The sequence below is a fragment of the Tupaia chinensis genome, unplaced genomic scaffold (genome assembly GCF_000334495.1).
Source record: "Tupaia chinensis unplaced genomic scaffold, TupChi_1.0 Scaffold145814_1, whole genome shotgun sequence".
NCBI lineage: Eukaryota > Metazoa > Chordata > Mammalia > Scandentia > Tupaiidae > Tupaia > Tupaia belangeri.
Window position 1 is genome coordinate 2,629,816 of NW_006205672.1, and position 16,475 is coordinate 2,646,290.

The window sequence follows — 16,475 nt, forward strand, 5'->3', positions numbered from 1 at the left end:
GATGTACTGATAGAAGTATGAGTTTGTTTTACTGAGTGTCCAGATTTATTTCTCTCTCCTGCTAAGATTTTTTTCAAGTACTTTTCTTTTCAATTTAGTTTTTCTCTCTCTCTCCTTTTTTTTAGAGAGAGATTTTTGCTATAGGGTGCATGTGCTTGCCTAGAGAGACAGAAGGTGAGAAATCATCCTCTGGGGGGGATGGCCATGCCACAACCCCTTCTCCTCCATTCTCCTCTTGGGATCTTGGACATGCACGCACACATGCCCGGCATGACTTTTTTAAGTCACCAGGTCTGGGACTCCAGCTGTGGTCGACTACGTGGGAGCTCAGCAACTTAACCATTATGTCATCTGCTGTTCAGTTGTACTGATGAAACTTTTTTTAAAATAAATATTTTTTTGAATAAGGATATTTTATCTTTTTTTAAAATAAATTATACTTTTCCCATTTATTAAAGCTCATCAAAAAACTACCCAAAGTAGTCAAATATTTATTCTTCAGGAATTATTCACTCGCAGAGCAGACCACCGTATTTTAAATCCCAGGGCTCTCGTGCACTCCTTGTGGGCCTCAATTAGATGTCCACCATGCTCTTTCTCAGTGATGCACACATCGTGCACCTTCTTGGTCCCTGGGCAGGTGCAGCAGGGATTCAGCGGCTACTTCCCCTGTGATCAGACAGGGCAGGGCCTGCAGCCGCCAGACCTGGCATCTTTGAGGTGGTGAAAGTACCTCAAGCACAGACACCCCAAATTCTCTCAGCCTTTGCAAACGCTGATTCGTCTGCAGTCACTTCCGACAGTCGTTCCAAAATGAAAAGAAATATTCTTTAGAATCATGGAATGAGAATGATAAATTGGGCACTGACAAAAATGTATTTAACTGAAAAAATTAAGATTTGTCGTTATACTTGTATTCTAAATCTTTCTTCCCTGTGTTTTCATTTACATTTGATTTTTGGAGGGACATTGGTCTTAAAGTGCAAAGTGAGAGTTTGGATTTTGTGTTCTAGTCATTTTTGTTGGAGGAGAACACAAGAGGATAGAGGACATCTTAGAAGTTCTTAGATTCCCCTGGAAGAAGTTGACACTCAGGAGAGTGGAAGGACGGTTACCTTCCATTGATAGGCTGTCCTAAAAACTTGACTGAGTTGTGATTTCTTTATTTTTTTGTCCAGGCTCTGTCAACATCTTTGTCAGAGAAAGGACTTGGCTTGGAAGCTGTCCACTTTAGCAGAGCTGCCAATTCTTAATTCTTTTTCAAGTGGGCAAGGGTACATTTTGTTTTTGTTTGTGAGTGTTTGGGGGGGGGGGCAGGAGGAGGCACAGAAGAGGCATGAGTCCTTATCTGAATTCCTTCGGAACTGGAAGTTTCCTTGGTTTTGTTTTGTGAGAGATGACTTGGTTACTGGTATTTAAGTTATGTGGGAAGGTGGTTCTCACTCCCCACAGCCATCTGATTTGGGATGACAATAAAAACTTCCTTTTTATCTTTTATTGTCAGCCCCCACTACACCCTGTTCTCAGTACCTCTTAGTCTGAAATTGAACTGATCGAGAATCCCCCCTATAGTTTAGGGAGACAAAAACCTGCATGGATTTCATTTTTTTTTTAACACCAGAATAAACTCATATTTTAAATTCCATTTTTCATTAACTTTTAGAGTCCCTTTATATCTCTTTACACAAAAACTTTCTTGACTTTTTTTTTTTCTGCAACAAGATTTGATCTTTCCCACTGCTCCTGACTTTTTGTGTTAGTGACTCCTCTATTCTTCCAGTCACCTGGTCCTTTTTTAATTTTTGGATTTTGCATAATGAGATATTTCAGACCTCCAGAAAGTTCAGGGGAAAAAACACTAACCCAGATCATTTCAAGCCTTTAACCCAAATTTAGTGGAATTAGCATTTAGTCATGTTTGTTTTAGATCTTTTGCTCTCTTTAAATACGAGATGTTATAGGGATAGCTAGCTAAAATCCCACCTGGCAGCCTTTCCCTCCAGCCTGAATTGGTATGCATTATTCCATTTCATATTTTATCCCTTCCCCCCCACATAGTATTTATGAGTGATATATAGTTTTATTTTGAAATCTTTAGCATAAATAGAATCATGTCACATGTATTCTTTTGCAGTTTTTCCCTCAGGCTTGCTTTTCAGTTGTAAATCTAGTACATTCAATCCCCTAATCTTAATTTTTTTAAATGTAAAGACATTTTAAAAATTACTTATTACTATTATTTTTTAATTTGACTAGAGAGGGACACAGAGAGAGAGAGAGAGGGAAAGTGAGAAAGCAAGCCACCAGGTCTGGAATTCAAGCTATAGTCGAACACGTGAGAGTCCAGCGCCTTAACCACCGTGGCACCTGCCAACCCCAGTCTGCTAATCTTTAAACCTGTTTCCTCCATTACACTCCCTATTTGCACTGTTAAAAAAAAAAAGTCCTCCTTGGGACCAGCAGTTGGTGTAATGGCTATGTAGGCATAATGGCTATGTTGGCGTAATGGCTGGACCCCCATGTAGTTGACCGCGGTTTGAGTCCCGGACCCTGTGGCTTAAACTCACACCAGGTGCGTGTGCATGTGTGTCCAAGATCCAGAGAGGAGAATGGAGGAGAAGGGATTGCGGTGCCGCCATCCCCTCTGGGGGGGAGGGGGAGTGATTTCTCACTTTCTGACCTTTTTTCTCTTTCTGGCGAGTGCACGCACCCTATAGCAAAAAAACCTCTCGTAAATAAATAAATAAATAAATAAATAAATAAATAAATAAATAAGAGAGTGATTTGGTTAGGACCAGCAGATGGTGTAAAGGTTTTGTTGCTGGACTCCCACGTAGGTGACTGCTGTTTGAGTCCCGGACCTGGCAGCTTAAAGCTCATACTGGGTGTGTGTGCGTGCGTGCCCAAAATTTCAAGAAGAGTATGGAGGGGAAAGGATTGCAGTATAGCCATCCACCCTGGGGGTGATTTCTTGCTTTCTGTCTTCAGTGACCGCACACACCCCATAACAAAAATCTCTCTTTAAAAAAAGAAAAATGTTTTGTTTTCTCTCATCCTTCAAGCTATAGCTTAGAATTTTTTTTTAATGAAAAAATTTATTTTTAAAAATTTGCTACAGGTCATGTGTGTTCCCAGAGAGAGAGAGGAAGAGAAAGAGAGAGAGAGAGGGAAAATGAGAAAGCATCTCCCAGAGGGGTGGCAACACTGCAATCCCTTCTCTTCCGTTGTCCTCTTAGGACTTTGGGTACCCTTGCACATGTACCCAGCATGTTTTTCAAGCTCTTGGGTCCAGACTCAAACCACACAGTTGGTCATGTGGGATACAGCCACCTTAACTACCACAGCACTGGCTGACTCAGAGTTCTTTATTGACCTTGTCCCTTAACTACATATCCAAGTCACATACTGCAGATACCTATTTGGGAAATCTCGCATATACAATGCAGCTTTGAAATACCAGCTTTATGTTCTAAAATAGTTCTTTAAAAAGTCAGGGTCATTTTAAATGTGTTGGTCTGTCAGTGCCCTTTGAATCATTAATAACTGACATCAAAGGAAAAGAAGAAGAAAATCCTCTCTGAGGCTTCAATGTTAATAAATCTTGATATTTACTCAATGAGATCTATTTATAAGAAAATAATTCGTATAAAGAATTGAGACATGATGATAAGTAAATATGTTATAGAGTACATTAAAATACATTTTAGACCGTAAATTCTCATCTTTAAAAAAAACTTACCTGTTCTTCTACATTCTAGTGTGAACGTTTGCTTTTGTTTTCTTTGAACTGGGAGTTCACCTGACTGATTATTAAACAGTTCATTTCCTGAAATTTACCCTTGATACTAAAGGGCAAGATTCACTGACATGAAAAATGTAATGGTCCCTGGTTTGGGGGATTTTTTAAAATCACTTAATTTTATTATTTTTTAAATTTGACTACAGAGTGAGAGAGAGAGAGATTAAGAGTGAGAAAGCAAGCTGCCAGGTTCAGGACTTGAACCATGATCGGCCATTTGGAAGTCCAGTGCCTTAACCACCTGCCAGCCCCCCATGGTCCCTGTTTTTACTGAGCAGGGATAGAGACTGCTTAGACCTCTTCCCAGAATGCTGCAAACAGAATCTGAGAGTTAGAGTTGCTTAGGATTGACTAATATAAACTCCTGACTATTTGGCACAAGGTAGCCTCTCATTTTAGCAACATTAGATTATTTTCTCATATTAGCTTTATAATTTTTTACAATATGCAAGTTCATTATGGAGATTAAGGTTATGCAAATGTCCCTTGATGCTTGCTGCCTGGTTGAGCCGATAAATTCCTTTCTGCCAATGAAGTCCTTTCTACCGAACACCTGCTGTGTACTGGCATCTAGGCAAGACGCAGTTGCACCGAGGAGGTGTCCAGGAAGTGCTATCTGGTACATAAACTGAAGTAGTAGAGTTGGCCCTTTGGGAATTTACATTTGGGTTGAATAGTTACATAGGCACAAACACATATATAGAAAAATAAAAGTAGAAATGTGAGAAGCAAATATAAGGAGGGTAGTTGAGAAACTTTGGAAAAGTGGAATTGGAATATAAATTAATTTTTGGTGCAAAATTATTTTAAGTCCATGCATACTTTTTTTTTCATAATGCACATTTTTGCATCAATTTTTTGAAGACTGAGTACAGGCTATGTAGCCGATTATATATCATTGTAGAGCATTTTAGAACTGAAAGGAAATTTACATATTGTTATTTTCTAGGTGATAAAAATGCCCAGGAGATGTAAATGATTTGTCCAAGGTAGTAGTTACTATTACAAACATTTTATTACATAGCTGCTTTCTGAAGTTAAATGTGAGGTAAAGGAAGTTAGAAGTTATTAGGAACTTAATACATAATAAGCTGTGGACACTGAATATTTGCGTAAGGAGATAAACAGTAACACAGGGACTAGCAGATGGCGTAATGGTTGTGTTGCTGGACTCTCATGTAGTCAACCACGGTTCAAGTCCTGGACCCGGTGGCTTTAAACTCATGCCAGGCATGTGTGCATGTGTGCCCAAGATCCTGAGAGGAGAATGGCGGAGAAGGGATTGCGGTGTGGCCATCCCCCTTGCGGGGGTGATTTTTCCCTTTCTGTCTCTCTGTCTCTCTCGCTGTTTTTTCTGGCGACTGCATGCACCCTATAGCAGAAAACCTCTCAAAAACAAAAACAAACTCTCAAAAACAAAACAAAACGGTAATACAAAGTCGTGGGTACTCACTACCAAGTTAGAGGTGCAGTTATGTAGAGTTAAGTGAAAGGTTAGAGAGAGTAGGAAGGGGAAAATTTTATCCTTAGGATAATCTAGGCCTTAGAGGAGAGAAAAGACTAGATGAGTATGGAAGACAAGCGCAAGGCAAGAGATCTGTGCTGAGTCCACCTCGTGTCAGGGCAGCACAAATTAGATCATAGCTGAGTTTCACCTAGGAGGGCCGTGAGGCCAGTTAAGTTGGAGAGTTGGATCCATTGAAGAGGGCCTTAAATTTTAGGCAGAGGAATTTGGTTTATTTACTTACAGTGAAAAATCCCCATGCAGGGAACCAGCAGGTGGCATGGTGGTTAAGGTGTTGGACACTCCCACATGGCCGACTACGGTTCGAATACCGGACCCGGTGGCCTGCTTTCTCACTTTCCCTTTCTCTCTGTGTGTATCTCTCTCTGGTCAAATTAAAATAAATGAATGAATACATAAAGATTAAATAATTATTAAAAAAAAGAAAAATCCCCATGCAAGATATTGTAGGTATAAATTAGTGTTTTAGGGAAATTGATTCAGCTGTGTGGTGTAAATTGAAGGAAGAGAGACCAGCCGGGGACTGTTGCAATAGTCCAGGGAAAGGAGTCTTTTACAAGGATGATGTTAATGAAGAGAGAGAAATAAATAGAATTTGGTAATGATTATTGTGGCAAAGGGATAGAAAAGAATGCACATGTTTTCAATAAAGCAATAGGGCAGCTGGCTGGTTCCTCACACATCTCTCAGAAGGAGTACCTTTGCAGAAGGCTGTGGCAAGCACTGCGTCAAGCCCGGTTTTCTCGGTTATACTGAATTCAGAGTTTGAGTGAAAGATTTGTCTCCGCATGCCTAATAAGCAAAATGCACTGGGTGTGGAGCCCAGTCTTCTGATGGATCTTCAGTGCTCCTTCCAGTCTGTCGTACTGCTTCAATGAAGGTGGGTCAAGTGGTTGAAAACAGAGCAGATGCCTAGGAAATGAAATGGGAAGTTGAAGACCACATTATGATGAGGTTTAACCACAAGCTTTCAGTTCTGCATAGGTTTTCCTTATATTTAGACACTAGATGTGTATACTTAGTGTCTTACAGGCTCATAGTATAGCAGTGGCCTGGGTTTCTTAGAGCTTTCTTCTTCGAGAGTCAATTCTTTATATCTGGGGGTGGCGGGAGGAGGTTCCTTCAGATTTGGATTTAAAATAAATATTCTGACTCCCAATTTTGAAAATGAAATAGTCTCTACTTCCCTCCCTCCCTGCAAGAAGGTAGACTGCTTGACAAGCTGTGGGTAAAGAGCCTTCAAAGGCTCCATTAGATTTTTTCTGTCCTTGACCTTATCCAAAAGGCCAAGAAGTGATAGACATTTTAGAATGAAGAGTTTTGGACCCAAATCTTGAGTTTATTTATCCTATCAAAGTTAAGAACAATTTTTTTAAAAAAGATTTTTGCTGTAGAGTACTTGTGTTTGCCAAGAGGCAGAGAGAGATGAAGAAACAGAAAGCAAGAAATCATTCCCTGGGGAATGACCACACCACAGTCCCTCCACAGTCCCTTCATTCTCCTCTCTAGATTTTTTTTTTTTTTTTTTGAGAGTGTTTTGCTATAGGGTGCGTGTGCTCACCAGAAAGACAGAGAGACAGAAAGTGAGAAATCACCTCCCAGTGGGGATGGCCACACCACAATCTCTTCTCCTCTGTTCTTCTTTCGGGATCTTGGGCACGCATGCACACGTGCCTGGCGTGAGTTTAAGCCACCAGGTCCGGGACTCAAACTACGGTCGACTACATGGAAGTCCAGCAACATAGCTATTACACCAACTGCTGGTCCTTCTCCTCTCTGGATTTTAGGCACACATGCACACATGTCTGGTTTGAGTTTCAAGCCTCTGGGTCTGGGATTTGAACCATGGTCAACAATGCTGGGGTGGTGATTTGAACCATGGTCAACAATGTGGGAGTCCAGTGATGTAACCATTACACTATCTGCTGGTCTCAAGAACAGTTTCTCTATACAGATCTTATTATGTAAAAAGGAGAGTAAATACTGTGAATCAATTGAGTATTTTTGCTAATAGCTTTTTTTTGGAGAGTTTTTTTTTTTTCTTTTTCTTTTTGCTATAGGGCGTGTACACTCACCAGACAGACAGAGAGACAGAAAGCGAGAAATCACCCCCCAGTGGGGATGGCCACACCGCCGCAATCCCTTCTCCTCCATTCTCCTCTCGGGATCTTGGGCACGCATGCACACGCACCCGGCGTGAGTTTAAGTCACCGGGTCTGGGACTCGAACCGCGGTCGACTACGTGGGAGTCCAGTGACATAGCGATTACGCTAACTGCTGGTCCTGCTAATAGCTTTTTAGAGGCTTGGAGATTTCTAAAAAAAATCCTTTGTTTCAGCTTTTTAAATATGTAGTCAGGTATACCTAAGATGTGACTCTTCTGACTACCTTTATTTTCTTTTTTTGGCCAAACTTTTATCTATCTGGTAACAGATACCTGGATTCAAAATAGCATTTTCCAAATTAACTAACATTTATTATGTTCCCACTATGAGGGCCTGGCTCTGTTATTTCATCTGCTAAGACTAAATATGCCTAGATTTTACGACTTGGTTTCTGGTAGAAAATACCTTCCAGTGCTTGGCTTCTACAATTCTTATCTCACCTATATCTTATTCCTTGTCATGCTCTTCTGTCATCTAAAGAGAAGAAAATTTACTATATACTGAATAGCAAGACCCTATTCTGAGTTATAGTAAGTAATTTGTATATCACCTAATTTAATATTTAAAGCAATTCCCTAAGGTAGAAATTCTTGTTGAATTATCTGCCGTTGATTCGGTGGGGCCAGTGGACGTGTTCTGTGCTCGCTCCACTATAGCCCTGCGAATGTTGGAGCCATAGGAGTTGTTGATGAATGTCATGGAGTGGTATTCCCCTTTTCCTTTTGTGAAATTTGTCAGAGTTTGTGCGCTGGATAGGGGGAGTGAGAAGGCATCCCCTCCCTCCCCCACACATACACCCAGGGTTATGCCACACCTTCTGTTTTTCTTTTTGGAATTTTTGGGCATATAAGCACACACACTCGCCACGTTTTTCAAACCACCAGGTCCAGGACTCCAGTCATACTATCAGTCACGTGGGACCCAGCCACTTTAACCATCAGGCCGCCAGCTGGCTCCTCAAGGTAGAAATTCTTAGACTCACAGATTAATTTGTCCAAAATCTTTATTACCACAGTTTAGGCACTGTTAAGATGCTGGGGATACCACAGTGAATGTCATATAAGGTCCCTACTAAGACACAGAGAAGTTAAATAACTTACCCAAAGTCACAAAGCTTGAAAGTGACAGGGCTAGGATTTAGAATATACCTCTGAAGGATTCCAGAAGGAAAGTCTGCAACCATTCTTACAGTCTGCAGCCATTCACCTCTATTGTGTGTTCTCTGTGAATACATAAAAGAGAAATAAAAGTGCTCGAAATTCATATTTCTTTGCTTAAAAGGTCTTATTGAATTGGAGAAAGAAATCTGCCATGCCGCCGACAAGCCTACCTGCCCAGTGACACTTCTCCTCTCCCCTCCCCACACTTCTGCACCCCTTCACACCGGGTATGGACTGGATGGTGTTCCTTGCTTTGGCATTTACATTTGGATGTGTTTGTGCTTTGAGGACTGGGAGGGTTTTGTTTCCTTAGCTTCCTGAAAGCTCCTTGTCCACTTTGCAAGTTCTTTCTTGTAGCACAATGGTGAGTAATGTGTTGTTAGCATTGCAATGTGGTCATGCCAGTTGGAATATTTTCTTTTTCTCCCAGTTGTCTCTGATGAGCATGTAAGTAAGGACTCTTGGGTCAAACTTGCCTTTAAGCAGTTTCAAATTGAAAATGATTTCTGTATTTTGACGACTAGAAAAAGAGGTTTGAGGTTGGGAAGCATGTAAAAATTGAATGTCTCTGCCCAGCTGAAATTCAACTTAGTTAGCATTCTAGGTTTATTCTAGCTTGTATGTATCTAAGAGGGTACTTGTTTTAGATTATGGCCATTATCGCCACATGCCGTACCTGGGATGAGTGGTGTTTATTCAGAAGTTAGCAGTTTAAAAACAGGCACAAGTGTTTTTTTAGAGCATTACCTAGTAGGAGACATTAAAAATGCTGAAGACTGAGAGTGGGAAGCTGAGTTCCAGTAGAAATTGAGGGATTAATTAGGTGGATCAAGGTTGCAAGTGTTAGGCCTGTTTGGTATTGGGGATCCAGTTGATTTGCTATTGAGTATCCAGAGGTATCTGACGTGAGTCTTGAGGTTACTGAGATGATTTATGTGGATATGTTTAACCCACAAGAAATGCATAGTATGTGACAGACACAGAGTCAGTGATGTCTTTAAAAGGCACTGGAATGTTGTATGTTGCCAGTTTGCCTTCCTGGGGCAGTTTCTTCATTCTCAAATATACCTTCTTTAGGACAATATTTATTAAGCATTTATCTATGAGTTGTTGATGAATGTCATGGAGTGGTATTCCTCTTTTCCTTTTGTGAAATGTGCCTGAGTTTGTGCGCTGGATAGGGGGAGTGAGAAGGCATCCCCTCCCTCCCCCACACATACACCCAGGGTTATGCCACACCTTCTGTTTGATATAGCAAAGATTTATAATAACAATATTCTTGCCAAGACAGTGCTCTTAACATTCACAGATTGAATCAATTGGCCTAGAATTTAGGGTACAACTCAGAAAATTTCTGTTTTGCTTTGCTAGAGTCAGTCAGTCCCATGCCTTTTTGATAGAAGCAACTTCTAACGATTAGCATTTCTGGAGAAATTGTGTTTATTTATTTATTTTTAAAATATTTTTTCCATGAGGAGAGGGTGGGGGCAGATCCACTTCCACAGGGTCTTTATGTAGTGATCAATCCTGAAGACTCAGCCAGCCCAGATCACAAGTGTGTGCACGCAACCTGTAGTGGGAGGCCCTGGATGCAAACCTTCCCATCCAGGGCCAGTTGCATTACCGCCGCACCACCATCTGGCCCAGATACACAATTTTAACAGTCCAAAAGAACAAGTTTTTTAGTAATTCTTGAAAAGACCTCTCACCTTTTAAGATTTCCTCTTCATTTTTTTCTGTCTCCGGTCCCTGCCATCAGTAATCTTTGCTGAATAAAGGAAGTTAGCTGATAGCTACCTTGGCATTTCTCTGGAACTAGCCCATTAGATGAATTTCTGGAAAGTAGGGATGATAACATTGGCTATGCATCCTCCTTGCTTAGCAGCCTGCCTGGTATTAATAGTGCTTAATAAGTGCTTATGGAATGATTGAGTCAGGAGGTTAAGGTTTTCAGCAGGGGAGAATTACAGTGACCCGGAAGCTACTGTATCCATCGTGGCCTTTCCTAAGAGGAAAAAGAAATGGAGCTTTCCCACAGATAAACTTGAGGTAATGTAGATGTGGGGAAAGTTATTACTTTAATGCTTTCAGGCTTCTTCTTTTGGATAAGGAGAAATAGTATGTTAAAATTAGTCCTTTATTTCTCTCTTGTTTTTATTTTGTTTTATCCTGTTGAAAATTTAGCTATAGTTGTGATTTCTGAATAGCTTCAAACTATTACTAGAAGAGAAAAAAAAATCCCCATATGACATAATTTTGTCCTACCTAAACTTCGAAGATAAAATGTTAGAAGAATACTTTTAAATCCAATTTTTATCTTTTTTAAAATTTTTTTTTTTTGGGAGAGGTTTTTGCTATAGGGCGCGTGCGCTCGCCAGCCAGCCAGAGAAGACATAGAGACAGAAAGCGAGAAATCACCCCCCAGGGGGGATGGTCACGCCGCAATCCCTTCTCCTCCATTCTCCTCTCGGATCTTGGGCACGCACGCACACGCACCCGGCATGAGTTTTAAGCCACTGGGTCCGGGACGCGAACCCCGGTCGACTACGTGGGAGTCCAGCGACATAGCCATTACGCTAACTGCTGGTTCCCCAATTTTTATCTTTTGTAATAATAAGCAAATTAAAATGATTATTTGATTTTGGCATGCCTTCATGACTTTCTTTATAGATTTCCTTTCCCGAATATGGCTTATTTAAGTGATTCAGTTTCCTAAGAACTCATCTTTTTCTTTAGTACTCATTTGCAGAAGTAAGAGGTTTTGCTGGGTAACAGGGAAAAGCAGTTTTCATGGATGGATCCGCGAAGTGGTTCATATGGAGAGCCGAGAGTCAGTGATAACGTGTGAAGTCAAAGATTGCTAGAATGAGAGTCAACAGATTTGCCATGTAACTAGTTTTACCACTAGTTAGCTCTGTGAATTTGTACTAGCCATTTAACGTCACTCGCCTGGTTCTTAGTGTCCTCATCTATAACTGCAGGGTCAGGACTGAGATGATCTCTGATGTCCTAGTTCTAAAAGTCTGTGATTCTGAAGTGCCAAACATGGAAAATAGACTGACTCTGTTCCTCAAAACCAGGTTTGTCCCACGCAAGACCCAAATGTGAAGTGTAAATTATGTAAACAATAGAAGTATTACTTCTATGTTCCCAGGTAAGAAGATTGTATTATTATGCTCATGATTGACTTTATATGCATAAATACCAGAGACTTGGCTGCTTCTAAAAGAAAAAATATTACTACAAAAAAAGCATGACCTATGCAAATGAAAGAGCCAAACAGTGCTCAGGATACCCTGAGTTTGAGTTTCTGGTTTTTTTTTTTTTTTTTTTTAAGAATTATTTTATTTAACTTTATTTATTTATTTTAATTTGACCAGAGGGATAGAGTCAGAGAGAGGAAGAGAAGGTGAGAAAGCAAGCCGCCAAGTCGGGGACTCGAACTGCAGTTGGCCATGTGGGAGGCCAGCGCCCTTAACCACCGCGCCACCTGCTGGTCCCAAGTCTGTTTCTTGACTCCAGTCTGGAAATATGTGTGTGTTTATGGCATTGGTCGAGGTTAGGGAGGTTAGGGTGGTAGAGGCTAGAAGACAGTGTGGATGAACGTGGAAAGTATTTTTTAAAGCAAAATGATGAGTTCTTTAGCCTATGGCATTTGCACAGCTAGACCTATCAGGTTTTAAATAAATCCCTAGAAGACTAATATGAACCCTGCATTCAGACTCAGAAAACCTAGGTCCATTTTCCTTGCCACTAGGATACCACTTAAACTTTGTAAAGTTTTCTATGTATGTGTTTTCCACCAGAACAGATGGGATTTAAAATCTCGAAAAGTATTAAAGAATTATTGTTTTGAGGCTAAATTTGTGAAGGTGTTTTTAAAAAGAAAAAAAATACAACAAAAGAGAAGCTATTCTTTTTTGCATAGGGTGCAGGTACTCTTCACAGACACACACACACACACACACACACAGAAAGAGAGAGAGAGAGAGAGAGAGAGAGAGAACGAGACTCAGCTCCCTGGGGGGATAATTGCACTGCAATCCCTTCCCTTCCATTCTCCTCTCAGAATTTGGGGTATGCATGCACACATGCCTGTTTTTCAAACTGCTGCGTCCAGGACTTGAACTGCATAGTTGGCCATGTCAGATCCAGCCATTTTTAACCACCGAGCCACTGGCTAGCCTGAGAAACTATTCTTTCTTTCTTTTTTTTTTTTTTTGGAGAGATTTTTGCTATAGGGCGCGTGGGCTGGCCAGACAGACAGAGAGAGACATAGAGACAGAAAGCGAGAAATCACCCCCCCAGGGGGGATGGTCACGCCGCAATCCCTTCTCCATTCTCCTCTCGGATGGGCACGCACGCACGCACACGCGCCTGGCGTGAGTTTTATGCCACCGGGTCCGGGACATGAACCCTGGTCGACTACGTGGGAGTCCAGCGACATAGCCATTACGCTAACTGCTGGTTCCCGAGAAACTATTCTTAATAAGCAGACAGCTATACAAATATAAACATACAGACTTTGTACATATTGAATGGGGTGAATTTTAAACCAGTTAAAATTCAAAACCAATAAATAATTCAGAAGCCTATTTTAGGTATAATGGCTCTCAATAGTCCACACATATAAACTAGCATGAATAGTTTAGAACCACAAATATTTGTTAGACCTCTACTATGTGCTAAGCAATGTGTTAGGCCTGCTTATAATTTTTTAAGGTATGAAAGAAAGGTGCCAGCCTTAAGGATCTTAATTCTGTCCTAAGTGTATTCTTGTCTTGTGAGCTCTTACAATTGTTGCTATTCACCTGGCCTCTGTTAATTGGTAGTGTTGTTTTTTTTCTCCCTCTTATGTGAAAAATTCAGTGATCAAAATCTTTAGAGGATCAAGTAGAACTTCTTTTTTGCAGACTATTCTTTTAAATGTTGGGTTTGTTGAGAACACAAACCTTGGGCTAGTCTTGGCCCCAGCTGAAAGGAAAAAGAAAAAATTCATGTGTATGATAAATAGACATGTTGGTCTGGATCTAAAAAAATAAACATTAACATTTGTTTCTATACAAACTATTATTGCTGTGCCAGTATTACAACAGCCTTTCTCTTTCACTTCCTGCCCCCATTTTTTCAAAGGTCACTTTCATTGTACAAGCCTTCCAAATGATTTAATTTCCCAAATAACTCTAATTCAAGGAAACTTTTATCAGTAGTCTCAGAGAGACAAATGCCAGTTCACAGATTCTCTATGGACTACTTCCTGATCTTTATAGTAGTATTTGGCTGCTAATGAGATTTGTCTCTTAGAGACTCTTTTTGTTGTTTGCAGGCCTGATAGACAATTGAAAACTCTTGAAAAAAATAGTTACATGTTATTCTGACATACACATATTATGAATGGCAATGATGAAGCCACAGTCTAGTTCTTAGTATCTTCATGGGCATGTATATGGTAGACAAATTATTTTAGGAGTGATTAACTATGTGATTGGTTTTTTTCCTCTAAATTTGATTTAGGGAGAGAAAGAGATTCCTTGAGCATACACTGCAGTGCAGGTAGAAAACAACTCAGAAGTAGGCAAGGGTAGTAGAAAGAGAGGTAGACATTTCTTTTTGGTAATTTAAAAAGCGACACGTTCATGACATTAAAAGAACATCACAAACTCTTTGAACCTGGAATGAATAGAGTAGTAAGAAGTAAATGTGGCAAGATAGGACTGGTAGATTAAGATAGTTAGAATTTTGGGACCAGCAGATAGCGTAATATTTACGTTGCTGGACTACCACGTAGTCAACTGCAGTTCCAGTCCCGGACCGGGTGGCTTAAAACTCACACCAGGTACATGTATGTGCATGCCCAAAATCCGGAGAGGAGAGAGAATGGAGGAGAAGGGATTGCGATGTGGCGATCTCTCCTGGGGAGTGATTTCTTGCTTTCTCTCTCTGTCTTTCTGGTGAGTGCACATGCCCTATAGCAAAAATCTCTCTCAAAAAAAAAAAAAAAAATAGAATTTCAGTAAATGTGCCAGATTGCTGTTCCTGGTGGATGGGAACGAATGAGCTGTCTGTACATCTATGAAGGACAGACACTTTTGTTATTTTTGAGAGACTAGCCGATGAAAGATTCTACTAAAGAAGCTGCTTTAGGATGTTTTCTTGAAAACTTGAGCTGAAAGACACTGGAATAGGAACGATAGACCAGGATTGTTGTTTGTGTGTGTGAGACTGTGCTTTGGAAATGGTCGTAGGTCTGGAGCATTTCTTTGGGAGGGTAAAGGAAACTTTTGAAGGGAGATGTAGGGGGCTGCGTTAGGTACCAGTGTAGTGCAGTATGTGGGAGGAGGGAATTGGGCAAGAAGAAGGCAACTGGCATTTTTTTTTTGAGGATTTACTGTTTGCCAAGCACTGCTCTAAAGACTTTCTATCTTACATTATGTAATCATTATGAGAAGTCTGAAATGGAGGTTCTTCCCTGTTTTTTACATGAGGAAACTGAGGCACCAAGGGTAATGTGATTTACCCATGATGATCCAGCCCTTACGTAGCAGGTCGGGCATTTGAACCTAATCTGACTGAATCCAGAGCCAGTTCTTTCAACATGGAGTGGAGAGGAATTGAAGCAGTGAGGGTGGACTTCCATGGGTTTCTCCTCCCTGGACACACACGTTGTGGGGTAGGCGTATGAGCTCTGGGGTCAGATAGGCTGGTTCGTAGTAATCCTGGTTCTGTCACTTTATACCTGGGTAGCCTTGAGCATATGGTCTCACCTCGGTGAGTTTTAGCGTCTTCATCGATAGTATGGGCTTGATAAACAACTCTCAGCCTCGTTTAGACATTTAAATGAGATAATGTCTAAAGCTTTAACGCCTATTACTTTGTTCTACTTTGCTTCCTTTCAGACCCTTTCAGCCCAACTCTGGGTTATAACATGTAGTGTTAACAAAGGTTTCTTTAGAGTGGAATTTGGTCATCTTCTCTTACTGAAAAGGTTTTATTTTGTTTTGTTGGGACAAACCGTATTAACTAAAAACAATCGGCCAAGACAGTCATTCATCTCTCCTTCCCACCTCGTCAAAAATTGTGTGAAATTTCTAAGTGCCTCTGTTTCTCCTCTTTCCCCCTGTCTGGATTCCTTGGGACTGACATCACAGACATGGAGGAGTCTTTGACCTTTGCAGATTCTTGACATTCTTAAATATTGTGCTTTTGCAATGAGTTTTGAGAGGAGTTGAAGAGGACTCAAATGTAGCTGTAATTCGTGGGGGAACTAGGAAAGTGGGTATAGAGTAAAATATGGGAGCTTTAGGGGACATGGTATTGAAAACGAGAGAATGTAGGGTCAGTAGCATTTAACAGCTCTGTTACATATAATCAGTATTTAATTTGGGGTCATTTTTCTCTGTTACTAAGTAGTTGGGCGCTCAGAGTATGCAGACTGATTTTAATGATAGTTAAACAAGCTTTAGGAAGAGAAATCTATTGCAAATCACATAACCTTAAGCAAATGTCTGAGATAATGAGCCTTTGTTTTAGACTTGCCTGTCTACGACATTGACTGTCAACAATACCGCTGGGGTGTGTGTGTGTGTGTGTGTGTGTGTGTGTGTGTGTGTGTATTATACAAAACTAGTTCAGTTCATCCAAACAGAAATTGAGTGCCAACTAGTGCTTGGATGCTAAGGATACAGGATGGACAAGACCAGATTCTCGCCCTCCAGTTGCTCCTGACTCAGTGGGGAGCCAGACATGTAAATAGCACAGATATTGTACAGTGTCATGTGTATTGTGGTAGAGGTGGAGCACAGGGCACAGTGGTGGCACCGAGGAGG

At 40.7% G+C, this 16,475-nt stretch overlaps 1 pseudogene; it reads right to left on the bottom strand.

Moving 5' to 3' along the window:
• Nucleotides 1–498: 498 nt before the first annotated feature.
• On the bottom strand, nt 499–713 carry LOC106733888 (cytochrome c oxidase copper chaperone pseudogene; annotated as a pseudogene).
• Nucleotides 714–16,475: the final 15,762 nt, after the last annotated feature.